Source organism: Mustela erminea, chromosome 16 (genome assembly GCF_009829155.1).
Source record: "Mustela erminea isolate mMusErm1 chromosome 16, mMusErm1.Pri, whole genome shotgun sequence".
NCBI classification, from domain to species: domain Eukaryota; kingdom Metazoa; phylum Chordata; class Mammalia; order Carnivora; family Mustelidae; genus Mustela; species Mustela erminea.
The window spans coordinates 37759908-37774214 of record NC_045629.1 but is presented as its reverse complement, the minus strand read 5'-3'; the positions used below and the strand labels follow the sequence as shown (position 1 = coordinate 37774214).

The window sequence follows — 14307 nt, the reverse complement described above, 5'->3', positions numbered from 1 at the left end:
TTTCTCTCCTCCTTTCCAGATCGGCTGTACTGCAGCCAAGTTGCATCAATAATTTTATAATTTGAAATATTTTAATGATAAATTTATCATTTTATCATTTAAAATATAGTAGTACCAATTTTCTCAATCACCCACCTAAGTGAGGAGAGAACTAAAGAGGAGGCAATTCTGCAGAAAAGATGAAATTTAAAATGGCCATCTGAGGGGTGGCTGGATGGCTTGGTGCATAGAACACAGGGCTCTTGACCTCAGAGGTCAGGAGTTTCAGCACCACATAAGGCATGGAGCCTACTTAAAAAATATCAAAAGTTAAAAATAAAATGGCCATTTGAGGCAGTTACTGAAAAGTGGAAAGAACATTTGAAGAAAACAGAGCAAGGTTAAAGTCGTCCGGGCTTTGATGTTCACCTGTCCAGAGCACAAGCCAAAGCCCAACGTGGCACGCGAGGCTGAGTGATGACAGCGAGAGGAAGGCAGGCTGCGTCAGGAGCTCGAAGGAGCGGGGAGAGAGCTGAGCTGCCGGTGTCACAGTGGTACATTAAAGCAACAACCCAAAAGGAAAGTAGCAGTGAAGCTTTTAACGACTTACTGCGATGGTAGAAGCAAGAGCCTAACCTGGAGAAAGCGCTGACTCTCTTGTTCCATTTTCTGGAATGAAGAGGTGCTGCTCGCCCAAGCAGGTCACGACGAGAAAGTGATTGCCTGACGCCTTGCAAGTAGGCCCTGGGCCTTCCGGGTTGCGTGTCACCACCCCCCCCCCCCCCCACACCACCGCCTTGGACTGTACTTCCGCCCGGAAGTTTCCACAGCCCTGAGCCTCCGCAAGGAAGCAGCTTCCGGAGAGCAAGCTGGTCTGGTGCTGACTGAACTCACGTGTAGCTTCTATGGGATCTGTTAAGATTTGGTGACAGTGTGGAGAAGCACGGCTCTTGCGGCTGCCACTGGCAGACACAATCCTCGTAGGTAAGTTCCCTTGCTTATTAAACCTGCCACCTACAATCTGGGGTGGGCTACCTCTTTCTTCTGCCTCCCCCTGCCCTCCGGGATCAGGGGCAAAACAGATTTACAGGCAACACCAGTGGAGAGCCAGGTGGCTCAACGGGAGGTGGCGGTTGTGTCACTGTTGAGGAACGTTCCAGCAGTTTTAGAGACCCTGAGGTACTGAGTCGGAGCGCAGGAAAGTGTCAAGTTTTACCAAGTTTTCCCGCCCAGCCACTCCCATAGGAAGGCTTTGGCAGAGAAGCCCGAGGACCTCTGCCAAAAGCCTCACATAAAGAGATCTAGGAACAAAGGTGTCCAGACTAGATATACATGGATGCGCAGGATAGAGCTGGCAGAGAAGCAGCATCCTTGACTGCACCGCCCCCCACCCCCATACCGCTGTGCGCTAGCTGTGCACTGAGTTGTGCTTCCTGAGGGCTGCTCTCCGCCTGAGATCTACCTGGTAAAGCCCTTTTAATGAATTATGGCCAGGCCTAAAAGACCACACAAAAGTCTTAACCAGGAGCTGAACTCCTCAAATTGGCCTCAGATGGTGAAGGCTGTAGATGCCATCATTGGAGTTTGGGGCCACTGAAATTTTCGAAGAGGACAGTGAGTGACACAAAAAGTGTAACTTTTAGAAAGGTGCACAATGTGGGGACAGCCAGAACAGGACACTTCTTCAGTATTCAGATATGAGTGTGGAAGCTTACTTCCAAAAATATAAAGAATTTGTGAAGAAACTAAGAGAAAATGAATGACTTGTCGGAGAGAATTAAAAATCAGTTTCTTTTCTCTGCTTCCCTGAATTAATTTAAATCTGTTTTGAAACTTGACTTACATTCACTGATCTACCCTTAGTATAGTTTTATCTTTTTACTTACATTTAAAACACTTAATCATTAAGGAACTATAGATGAGGTTAGGACTTTAATATCTTAATTACGAATCATGTTATTCATTTTCAAAACTAGGTGGACAAATTCTATGAAAACGAAGTGAAAAATTGCTTAAAATTTTCTTGACTAAGTTTGCATTTCCAAAGGCAGTTCTCAAGAGCAAACTCAATAATTTGAAAGCCATCTGTTCCATACACTGAGATAATGCAGCCAAAGTAAGGAATTGGGGGTGGGGAGCAACCCTGCATTCTTCCTATAGGAAAGAGAAGAATGAAAAAAAATGTAATGGAATAGCCCAGAAATGTTGAGAACCCTTACTTATGACAAAGAATCTAATTGGAGAAACACAACAAGTATGTCTACAACAACATACATTAGTCAATGTATCAGTTCAAGGTTGTGTTTAATATGAATAACTTGAACTCTCTTTGAACCTAATATGTTTATTTCCAACATCAAGAACCACAAGGTTTAAAAAACACAGCTGAAAAAAAACCTTCGTTCCTGTGTATCAATTAAAATTGAAAATCATGTGAGAGGTTAAATAACACTGTATTTGCAGACTTTAATTATTTCCTAATCACTAATAAGAAATTATTTTTTAGAGTGAAACAGACTTGAAAAAAATGAAAGCCTGTTAAGAAAATAATGATCATGTGTTATTAAAAAGATGGTGGTTCTTTAAGAATAAAGTAAGTCCAAACGATTGTTAGAAGAGGAGAGAGTTCTTAAGAGGATTAAAGTGTCTTTTACCACTCTAATTTTTCTTGGGTACATCATTCATCAGCACTGCAGCTAAGAAGAGTCTGTTCTTCTGAACAGTCAGTGAAAGAATATTCTAAACTGCATCCATAGAATTAATGATAACATTCTATGTAGACACAAAATTTCTTCACTAATTTAACAAGTCTTTTTTTTTTTTTTTTTGTAGTGGCAGTTATATTTCAGATACTATTTTAAGGCCCCTAAATACAGTATTTAGCTAAATATTTAAATATTTAAATAAATACAAGTAATAAATACTTTAGTAAATAAATACTAAATAAATACTTAGCTAAATAATCCTACTTGGAACCTATACTCCCAAGAAGGGTAAGGATTAATCATGGAGAAATAAGTACATAAATACAATAATTTCCAAACTAATAAGTAAAAGTTTGAGAGAAGTTGTGACTTGGGTGGAAGGATGGGAGAGGCTGCTTTGTAGAGGCTGATCAGGAAAGATCTCTTAGGAAGGGACTATTCTAAAGATATTTTAAAAATGGACTAAAAAATAAAATCTCGGTGACTAGATAGATGTTAGGTGTGTAGAAGAATTATCATGACATTTAGGTTTCAGGGTTAAGTATTTGGGTAGAGGGCTGTGTCATCAAGTTAGAAAATTTACGAAGCAAAGTAGATTTGGAGGAAAGTATTAAGCTAGGTTATGGATACAAAGAATTTGAGAATGCTTACCCTTAACATTTTTAGAGCCTATGGCAAGAGTACAAATGGAGGCCCACATGCCAAATTTCTAAATATTTAAACATTAAAAGCCAACCTAAGGAACTGTTAAAAAAAAAATACATCCTATTCTACTTTGAAAAATATACTTTATCCAGGAAGACTTTTTATTTCTTGTCTCTTTTTATCTTTTTCCTTTCCTGGGCTATACTTTTGTACTTTCGATTACTATCATCATGGTGAATTGTACTCACTGAATGATTTAAAGGATTGAAAATAGTATATAATTCTATTTAAGGTATGTACAATTTAAATACAATCTTCATCCAAAATGTAAATTGAAGCCAAAAATGTAAGATATTTAAAAAAATTGTTTTTCTTAAATTAGGAAAATTAAAAGCCAAAGTATACTAAATGAATATAAAATTTTAAAATAAAGTTATTAAAACTGAAATTTTTAGGATCTTAATTAGATGCTATTAAACCTTTTAAAAAAAACACAAACTATTGCATTTATAATATGCAGTGTTCATTTACTTGTCAATAAAATTGGTGTCATGTTCCTTGCAAATTGTCTAGATCTACATTAGACAGTTCCCCAGTTTCCCTATGCTACTGTTTTAAATACTGTGCTGATTCCTCAGAACTTTCAGAAAGAGATGAAAAAAAAAATTGCCAATACTGGAAAATGCTGCTTCTTTACATATTCTGAGGTAAGATTTTACAAGATAAATAAATTGCCCTTCTGTTACCTAATTTCTTCTTCTTCTTCTTTTAAAGATTTTATTTATTCATTTGGTAGAGAGAGAGAGAGTGAGAGCGTACAAGCCGGGTCGGGGGGTGCATTAGAGGGGATGATGGGTGGGGGCAGAGGTACAAACACACTCCTGAGCTGGAAGCCCAATGCGGGGCTTGATTCCAAGACCCCCAGATCATGACCTGGGCCAGAGTCAGACACTTAACTGAGTGAGCCAACCAGGTGCCCCTATCTAACTACTTCTGTAATTCAGTTGTCCTTGTCTGAAATAGTGTCTTTATCCCAGTTTAACAGAAGAACATTCCAATGCAGTTGCTTGTTTTAAAAATACGGGGTAGGATACGCAGAAATTTAATTCCTAGGAGAATGGGCTGGATGTAAAAACTTTACTGTTTTTGAGCTATCTGTGGAATATCTGGCTAAATGTTCCTAGAAAGAATTAATCTGTAGAGGTTTGGATTAGATTGAGCGCTCCTATTAGGGAGCCATTGATACGTTGAGGTTTGTTGAAGATTTGGGTAAAAATAAAATTACTGAGAATTTACAGAGTAAGAATAGGAGACTCTGAAAGAACGAACAATTGAGAAAACCAAAAATTGAGACAGCCTGAGGAGTAGGACCTGACAAAAGAGTAACAAAAGATTTAATAGAGAAGTACCAACAAAATCTGTAAAGGAAAGCTAGTGAGAATGAGAGTTTCAAGGAGAGAAATGGAATGTATTTGTTCCTTGGGCCTTATAGCTATGAATATTAGTGATAGCTCTGAGTTTCCCCTCAGGTATTTTATATGTCTACGCATTGAAACTAAGGTATGAATCAGGTCAAATTTTAAATAACTTTAGGCCTGGTGAAATTTTTACAGCACTGGTACAGTAAGGGATAAATTATTAATATAAAAAGTCTCTGAATGTGTCAAGATGAATAAAAGAGGAAAAAAACATCTTGATATTTTCCTTCTTTTTTTAATCATTAAAAAAATCTAGTTACAGGGTCACCCGGGTGGCTCAGTTTGTTGTGTCTGATTCTCGGCTCAGGTCTTGATTTCAGCGTGGTGAGTTCAAACCCCACGTTAGTCTTTGTGCTGGGCATGAAGACTACTTAAAATAAAATCTAGTTGCATAAAGAATTGACTAGAATTTCATTACATAAAGGATATGTAATAGTGCTCTAGCAATCTAATGCATTCCAAGAGCAGAAGCACTTACTGGCATCCAGGTGAACACCAGATGACAGTATTAATCTCTGCCTGGTTGGGAACTCATACTATCAAAATTTTACTGAATTAGAAGTTCATTTCCATCTGAACTTCTTGGATTATAACATTTTCCATTTTTTCTTTTTCTTCTTTTTTTAAGATTTCTTTATTCATTTTAGAGAGAGAGAGAGAGCATGGGACCAGAGGAAGGAGCAGAGGTAGATGGGGATAGAATCCCCAAGCAGACTCCCCACTGAACATGGAGCCTGACGCTGAGCTCAATTTCAGGACTCTGAGATCATGACCTGAGCCAAAATCAAGAGTTGGCCACCTTACCAACTGTGCCACCCAGGTGTCCCTGGTTTCCTGTTTTTAATGACAGTATCATTACACCTGTTGATCTTATATCATCTTCAAAAAGATAAAATTACTATGTGACTAAATTATAAAATATGTTGCTAGTTTTGTAACTCTATATTAATCCTCATGATTTTGGGTTCAGATTCCATTTTAAACTAGTTAAGTATAACGATACAGCTAACAATAGAAGTAGAATACCAACAGGAGAATTTTCTTGGTAGTTCTGTAAGAAGGTTTTATTTCTCAGACTAAGATAGAAACCAAATGGGAATTGAAAAAATAATAAAAAGAGAGAGGAAGATAACAAAACCTGTGCTCACATAATACTGCGTTTGAAGTTTTCAACATTTATCTCTCCTAACCATCATTTCCACTTTTATTTTTCAAACATTCCTCTAAATTTTTACTATTATTTCTCTTAACAGCACGTGCTATTGCTCACCTTGTCATTTTTCAGTCTTAATAATATGTGTGAAATATATAATGTCTTACTTGAAACACATTAATCCTTTAATAAGAAATAGTTTTATTGTGAATAATCCCATCTGTTTGTTAGAAACCCCTCTCTCCACATTTCCCCCAGCATCTTTGATAGTGTTAAAATATTTGTTTAAATATTCAGGATATATTAGTTAATAGGACTGTGTTTAATAAACATAAACACAAGAAAATGAATTCATAATATAAGAATTGCCCTCAAAGAATTGAATCTACCTATGGAATATAGAAACCTTTATGTAAAATTCAGTGATAAAATTCTATATCTTTAATCTACATTTGTTCATTCCATTACCCATTCACTCAGCAAACAGAAAATCTTCTATTAGTATCTTATATGATTTCAAACAAGTATTTACTGTTCACATCACATACATTACTATACTTAAAGTGAAATTGTTTGAAGAATCCCTGCCAAAACATCTCTCTCCAAATACAGATAATCCAAACACAGTTGGTTAAGCAGAATAACAAGAATCAAATGCATACAACTTTTACTTTTTTAATAAAAGTGCATGAGTAAAAGTAGAATTTCAGTCTTGTCTATGTCTAAAAAAGAATGTGTTTTTATCAATGAAATTTTAACATTTTAAAGAGTCGATCTCTCTGAATAATTGGACTTAACAAAGGAATTACATACCTCTTTATTATGACAAACCAAAATTACAGGAAGAAGATTTATTCTAATTTAATTAAATTCTCATGTTAATATTGGCTTCAGTGGGGCGCCTGGGTGGTTTAGGTCATGATTCCAGGGTTCTGGGATCGAGTCCCACATCAGGCTACCTGCTCAGCCAGGAGTCTGCTTCTCTCTCTCCTTCTGTCTCTGCCTCTCCCCACCTCACCTATGCACTCACTCTCTCTCTCTCAAAATAAATAAATAAAATCTTTAAAAAACATATTGGTTTCAGTTGTTATTATTTTCAGGACAATTCATGAAATTTCCATTTAATTTTATTTAGTTTATCCAGAGGTAATGTCATTAACACTTGAAATTATTTTTATTGAAATGTATCTGTTGACTATAGCTCCCTATCTCCCTTTTAACCTTTTTAATCTTTCTTTTCCCTGTGTGATAGCATAGACGTTCTAGGATTTCCCTCTTTTTAAAAAAATGTTTTATTTACTATTTTCCAAGTCATGTGTATTTTTTAGTTTGTTTTTATTCTCTCATTTTATGGAACAAAGGAGTATGTCCCCAAGTAAATTCTGAAGAAAAGTTATATAGTGGGGAAGGTTTCTGAATCCTGGTAACTTTTTATTCTACCTTTACATTTAGTCCTTACTCTATTGTAGAGTCTAGGGTTTAATCATTGTCCGTCAGAACATTGGAAGCATTGTCCAACTGATGAGTGACTGTTCTCATTCTTCTGTAGGCATATTATTTTCTTTTTTTTCTCTGGAAACTTAAGAGATCTTGGATTTGTCTTTCTAGCTTTCAAAGTTTTTATTTCTTTGATTAAGTTTGTGCCTTTTTACATTCATCCTGATTAATGCTTGGTGGATGATTTCAGTTTTTACTTTAAGAGGATTTTCACTTATTCTGGGACACCTTCCCTGATCATCCTACCCCAGCCCAGACTAAAGCTTTTCTGTTCATCTGAGTCTATATGATTTGACAACAAGAAGTCTTTAGTGACCTTGGTGAAAACAATCCCAACTGAATGATGTGGTCAGAAGTCAGAATTCAGTCAGATGAGAAGTAAACTGGAGGAAAAGAATTGTGGACAGAGGGTGAAGGTATTTCTTTCGAAATTTGGTTACGAAAGGGAAGGTAAAGAAGGGTTACATCTGGAAGAAACATGGATAACCATGCTATTATCTCCATTAACACTTATGTATCCTATTTCTGCAAATATTTGTTTAATTTCACTTTTCCCCATTAGACAGAAAAGTCATGAGGATCATAATACTCATGTTTCTTTCTGTTTTATCCAGAACTTAGCTTAGTGCTTGATACATATACTATCATTTGTTTGTTTCTGTGTCTTTTTGTTTTTTAGTATATCCATACAATAGAATTTTATTTGGCCTATAAAGAATGAAGGCTACGACATAGATAAACCTTGAAAACATTTTGCTAAGTGAAAGAGGATAGACCAAGGTGTGCCTGGGTGCTCAGTGGGTTAAGCCTCTGCCTTCAGCTCAGGTCATGATCTCAGAGTCCTGGGATCGAGCCCCATATCGGGCTTTCTCAGCAGGGAGTGTGCTTCCCCCCTCTCCTACTTGTGATCTCTCTCTGACAAATAAGTAAAATCTTAAAAAAAAAAAAAAAAAAGATAGACTGAAAGACCCTGGAGCCACACCCAAGAATCAAACAGCATGCCTCCACTGGATGCAAACTGCAAGAGGTTTATTGGTTACACAGGCGCCTGCGGACGCATCAGCCTTTGTGGGCTGAGCGCTCCAGGCTAAGTTGGGGAGCAGATTATATAGGGCAAGGTTGGGGTGGCGGGAAGCGAGTTTACAGAAGCAGATGCTTGGTTACAGGGATCTGATTGGTTAACTTAAATTAAGCATTGTCAGGCACTGGGTTTAAGGCAAGGACACAAGGGTTTGTTCTGGTGGGCCTTGGCTCAGCACTCTGGAAAGTCCCAGGTATACTCTATTCCTCATTTGTCTTTTCTCTTGACAGACCGGGTGATCACAGACAATAGACATCCTGGTATGTGTTGCCATCTGGCTATGGGGACAATCAAGCCTTCAGCAAGGGGAGAGGGGGTGCTGTGGGGACATCAGGTTGCTAAAACAAGCCTTTACCAAGGAGGAAGGGGGTCTTTCAAGACCAAAAAGTCAAACTTTAAAAAAAAAATTCTTTTTAGAGCAGTTTTAGGTTTAAAGAAAAGTTTTGAAGTTAGTACACAGAATTTGCATCTATTCCACACAGTTTTTCCTGTTACTCATATTTTATATTAGTATTGTAAGTTTGTTATAGTTACTGAGCTAATGCTGATAAATACTTATTAACGAAAGTTCATAATTTATTCAGATTTTCTTAGTTCCTGCCTAGTGTTCTTTTCAAGGAGCCTGTCCAATATTGCATTACATTTAGTCATCCTGTATACATATACTCTTGGATGTGAAAGTTACTCAGACTTTGCATGTTTTCTTCTTTTCTTTTTTAAATTGGCAATTTATTTACCTTTATTATTGAAGAATAGTTAACACACCATATTACATTAGTTTCAGGTGTAGAGCATAGTGATTGGACAAGTCTATATACATTATACTACATGAACCACAAATGTAAGAAGAAAGAAGAAAGAAAGAAGGCGCCCCTTGTTTTGTTTTTTACATAAAAGCTGGGTTTAATATTACTATTTTAAAGGAAAGTACTTTATTTAGGGCCATGTGTGTATGGATGCATCTATAAAGATTTTTATTATTATTTATATTTATTATTATACACCATTGCTAGTTCTATCTGAAGTGACAGGGACAATTTAAAGAAATGTTCAGTCAAAGTAATTTGCTTACATTGGTAGTATAAATAAAACTTGAGGTATAGGGACACCTGGGTGGCTTAGTTGGTTAAACACTTGCTTTCAGCTCAGGTCATGATCCCAGGGTGCTGGGATCGACTCCTGCATTGGACTCTGACCAGTGGGGAGCCTGTTTCTCTCTCTACCTGTTGCTCCCTCTGCTTGTGCTCTCTTTCCGACAAATAAATAAATAAATACAATCTTTACCAAAAAAATAAAGACAAAAACTTTAAGTGTACCCATTAGCAAAGCAACAAATTGAATGTTTCTGTTATCTCAAGGTCACCTGAGCTAATCAGAGTTTGGAATAACTTTTTTGTAACATCTGATTATGCTATTGTTAAAAAAAAAAATCACTTTTTAATGATTCAAAACCCAGAGGTAACTAAATAGAACTCAGAAGAGTCCTAATGCAACTAAAACATGAGTAATATTTGTCTTTTTCTTTGAATTACATTTAACAAGTCATCTGACATTCTTTAGGTCCTATTTAATAATTTTAATATTACTCTGCTTGAGGCTCTGTGGTAAGAAGATGAGATCATGGGTTGAGAAAAATCTTCCTTATCAGGTAGAGTAGGAACATGCAGACACCTTGGTCCAGGCTCACACTGTGGGCTCGGTTGGTATGGTTAGGATTTTTGGCAGAGTCCACAGGAAAAGAGAGACTAGAGCTGAAGTGCTGGGCTAGGGAAGTATTAGTTAAAAAAAAAAAATGCTATGAGAAATTCTCAAAATGTGTTGACTCTAGTAGATCAAATGAATTCTCTATCTAGAATAAAATGTAACATAAAGTATTTCCTTTCTTTCACAGAGAATTAAAAAGCAAAAGATTATGGTAATTTTAAATTGTTTGTGATTCTTTTTTGCCTGTTCACTTCTTTGATCTTTTTTTTCCTGGCTTTTTGCTTATTGCTTTATTCTTATGCAGTATCAGAAGTTATTATTTAACATAAGAAAAGTTCAAGAAAAAAAACACGTTACGGCAAAATTAAGAAATTATAAAACATTAAGAATAATTAGAATAATAAAGATACCAAATGCAAAAGCTGAAAATGAGATAAAACAACAGAGAAATCTAGTTGATAATGTTTTTATATGATTCTAATACCACAAAGAAATAAAAGCAAAACCAATAGAGTTGTTTAAACAAGTAGAATTATAAAATATTAATTCTGGAAGAGAACAATAAAGTTGGTAAATCAATGAATTGTAAACTCCTGAAAGATAAAAACCTGGGGGAGCAATATAAAAGTAAGAATGAAGGTTAATTTAAAAACTCAGTCAAATATCATGCCTGAGATCAAGTTTAGTCCCCACCAAGGTGATGGGGGTTTTGGGACAGTGGTGTCGCACTTCAGGGTACCACTTTGCTCACACATTTTCAAATGATGCAGGACTCACAAGAGAAAAGCAAATTAAAGGTACATATGTTTGCAGATAGGATAAGGGATGTAATCGGCCATAATCTTCTTGTCCAGCTGTATCCCATAAGCCCGGATTGACCATGTTCCCTTGGGTCTGTGAGCTTCTTTAAGCCCGTGCTGTGCTAACAAAGTTCTGTACCACTTATTCACTGGCAGGAATAGAAGGTTGCACCTCTCAACTACTAGAACAACATTTTTTAAATCGACAGTTGCAGAATCATGAAGTCTTTTTACATTGATCTTTTGCTAATGCAATTAGCAGTATGTTTTGCATGTATGATTTAATAAATCCTTGAATCATAAAAAAAAAACCCTCAGTCAAATGGACTCCAAAATTAAGAATAAGAGAGATGTATATATGTAGGAGCTAAGAGAGTTTGAGAATGCCAAGAGCCAATACTCAAAAGTCCTTAAATTCACAGTTAGTGGGGCTTTAAGAAGCTGGGAAGGTAAAGGGGTTGAATTCCTGGCCTTGAGGCATGAACAAGAATTCTTCAGATAGTCATAGAGGAGGACAAACTATCAAGTAGTTCAAACTCACTCCTTGTCAAAAACAATAAGGAAATAAATTTTAATAGATATAAATCCTACCAAAGTCAAGTCTCTTATTTCTCTATTAAGTCACTACCAGACAAAAATGTTTTGAGTATTAAGGAGCAAAAATGTTTATTTAGCCTAGTGGATCATAATATTTTTTCCTTTATGAACTCCAGTTCCTTAGGATATAATGAATTAACTTCCCTAATGTTTTTCAATATGATATCCTGAACACTAGTTGAGAGTAGTCAGTGGGCTATAGGAAGATGTTCAGCAGCCCATGGGTGAGCTCCCTGTTTTGGCTATCGAGACCTTGTTCCCTACTTACATTACCCAATGTTAACATGGTGTTTTAATGGTACATTTAATAGTACATTTGTCTACCTCTTAAAACTTCCAATAATATATTGACTTCTTGTGACTGCTAAATAAAGTCCAAACTCTACTTAGATGCATTCTAAAAATGATTATGGTTCTCTCAAAAGGTGTTAAATCACAATCCCAAATTCGTGACAGTTATGAAAACTGCTTCTTTCTGTTTTTTCTGTAACACTTTACCCTTAATATAATCTGCTAGACTCTAATGCCCTTAAGTGTAAGAAACAAGGCTGTTTTAGCTTGCCATTATATCCTTAGGACCAAGAATAATCCCTAGCACTTAGTATATACTTAAATATCTGAGGGATTAATGAATAAACAGGAAAAGTGACATTTAAAATCATAGCATCTATAGTTGATATTGATTGAATGCCAATAAACGTATTGCCTAATTCTTTTGCTGATAATGTTACAGTTTTAAAAAGTACAATCACATTTTCTTTTAAAAATATTAACTTTGTATTATTCCTACCAAAATAATTGTTATGTTGAAGATGTTACTTCTAATGCTTTAATCCTTGGACTATACGCTATTGCTCTTTCTAATCCAAGTCTCTGAAATTAATTAGACTGAAGGACAGGGAGAATCTGGTACCAAGACTGGCGCATGAAGTTGCCACCATACGTCATACTGGAAGTTGCTTTTGGGAAGAAAAATTCATTGCCTTTACACTTAGAACAAGAATCAGTAACCATTTGAGGATTGAGAGGCCATCATAGGAATAATATATGGAGTATAGAATGGTAGCTTACCTGTAGCCTGTCAAACAAGACCTATAAGCAGTCTGATATGTATGTTTTTGAGCCAGTAAGACAAGCTCTTTAGCTTCATGTTTCTCTTCTGTTTAAATAAAGATTTGTAAAGTAGCACATTTGTTAAAGTACCCAGGTTTAATAAGTGATTGGATGATTGTTTTTAAGTATTAAGAATAAATGCAAGAAACGTTAATATGGACAAAAGTGACTATAAAATGAATTCATGGCCTGGCAGAACACATTTCATATTCAAAAACTTACCAACTCTATGGGAAAAAAAGAGGTGTCTAGAAAACTAGGTGTGAAGGAAAAAAACTAGCTAATGAATTATTAAATAAGTTTTATATATTATTTATAAAATCTGTTCTAAATTTTTTAATGTACATCATTAAGTTATATCTTTTCTTCCCTCTATCTTTTTCACTTTCTGTACCTGACAATGTTCTGTCACAACTTTTCAGAACTATCCACTTCGCTCCTTTTCTTTCAGTTTCATCTTTCTCGAGTTGTTTAAATGTTTCATAGTGACAGTCCTTTAGTTCTCATATCCATGAGTCTTAATGAAATAGTGTTTACCATGGTATTATGTTAATACCAATCTACGTTTGTTTCTTCCTTTTTTCACCTACTAATTTTTTAATCCTTGACAAATAAATCTGTTCCAAACACTCACATATCTGCACATTATTTTGTATTATTTGGAAATTTTTTTTTCCTTTGCTGAAAAACAAGTTCCTTTAGACCCTATAATAAGGAATTTGGGGTTTAGAGACTCTCCATTTCTGTCCTTAGGTAGATCACACTTTTGCTTGGGAAACAAACATAGGAAAAAATATATATTTTTAAATTTTTTATTTTTTATAAACATATAAAAAATATTTTTATAAATACTTTATTTGAAGTTCAGCAGTTATCTCAGCTAACAGCAGAGGATTTGGAATGGATGTTGGGACATGTTGAGTAGAGTTTTTGAGTCTGGGTTGTCTAGCAAACTAGAGAAATTTTTTTCTGCAGACTTCTGCTTTCTTCATAAATTTCAGTTACACAGTACGGTGTTATCAACTATGATCACCATATTATACATTACATCTTCAGATTTTTTTCATCTTATAATTGAAAGTTTTGCCTTTTTACCTACCTCTCCCTGTTTCTCCTCCCCAGCCCTGGAAACCACTTCTACTCTCAGTTTCTTAAGAGTTTAACCTTTTTTTTTTTTTTTTTTTGTGGGGAAGCGGGATTATTGTTTGCTTAAATGACATATATAAGTGATACCATGCACTATGCAGTGTTTGTCTTTGTCTATCTGGCTTATTCCGCTTAACATTATGCTTCCAGGTATTATGTTGTTGCAAATGGCAGGATTTCCTTATTTTTAAGGCTGGATAATATTCCACTGTATATACACAGCACATTTTCCTTGTACACTGATCCATTGATAGACATTAAGGATGTTTCTATATTTTGGCTATTGTGAATAATGATACAATTATGGGAGTACAGATATCTCTTCAAGATAATGATTTCCTTTACTTTGGATATATATTCAGAAGTGGAATTGCTGAATCGTATAGCAGTTCTATTTTTAACTTCTTGA

General features: G+C 35.5%; 1 long non-coding RNA gene across 1 annotated transcript in view; it reads left to right on the top strand.

Moving 5' to 3' along the window:
- The first annotated feature begins 816 nt into the window (after positions 1-816).
- LOC116575264 overlaps positions 817-14307 on the top strand; it is a 46441-nt gene continuing 32950 nt past the window's right edge. Inside the window, exon 1 of the long non-coding RNA XR_004279675.1 lies at positions 817-963. This is a non-coding gene — a long non-coding RNA (uncharacterized LOC116575264). The remainder of the gene's footprint in view (positions 964-14307) is intronic.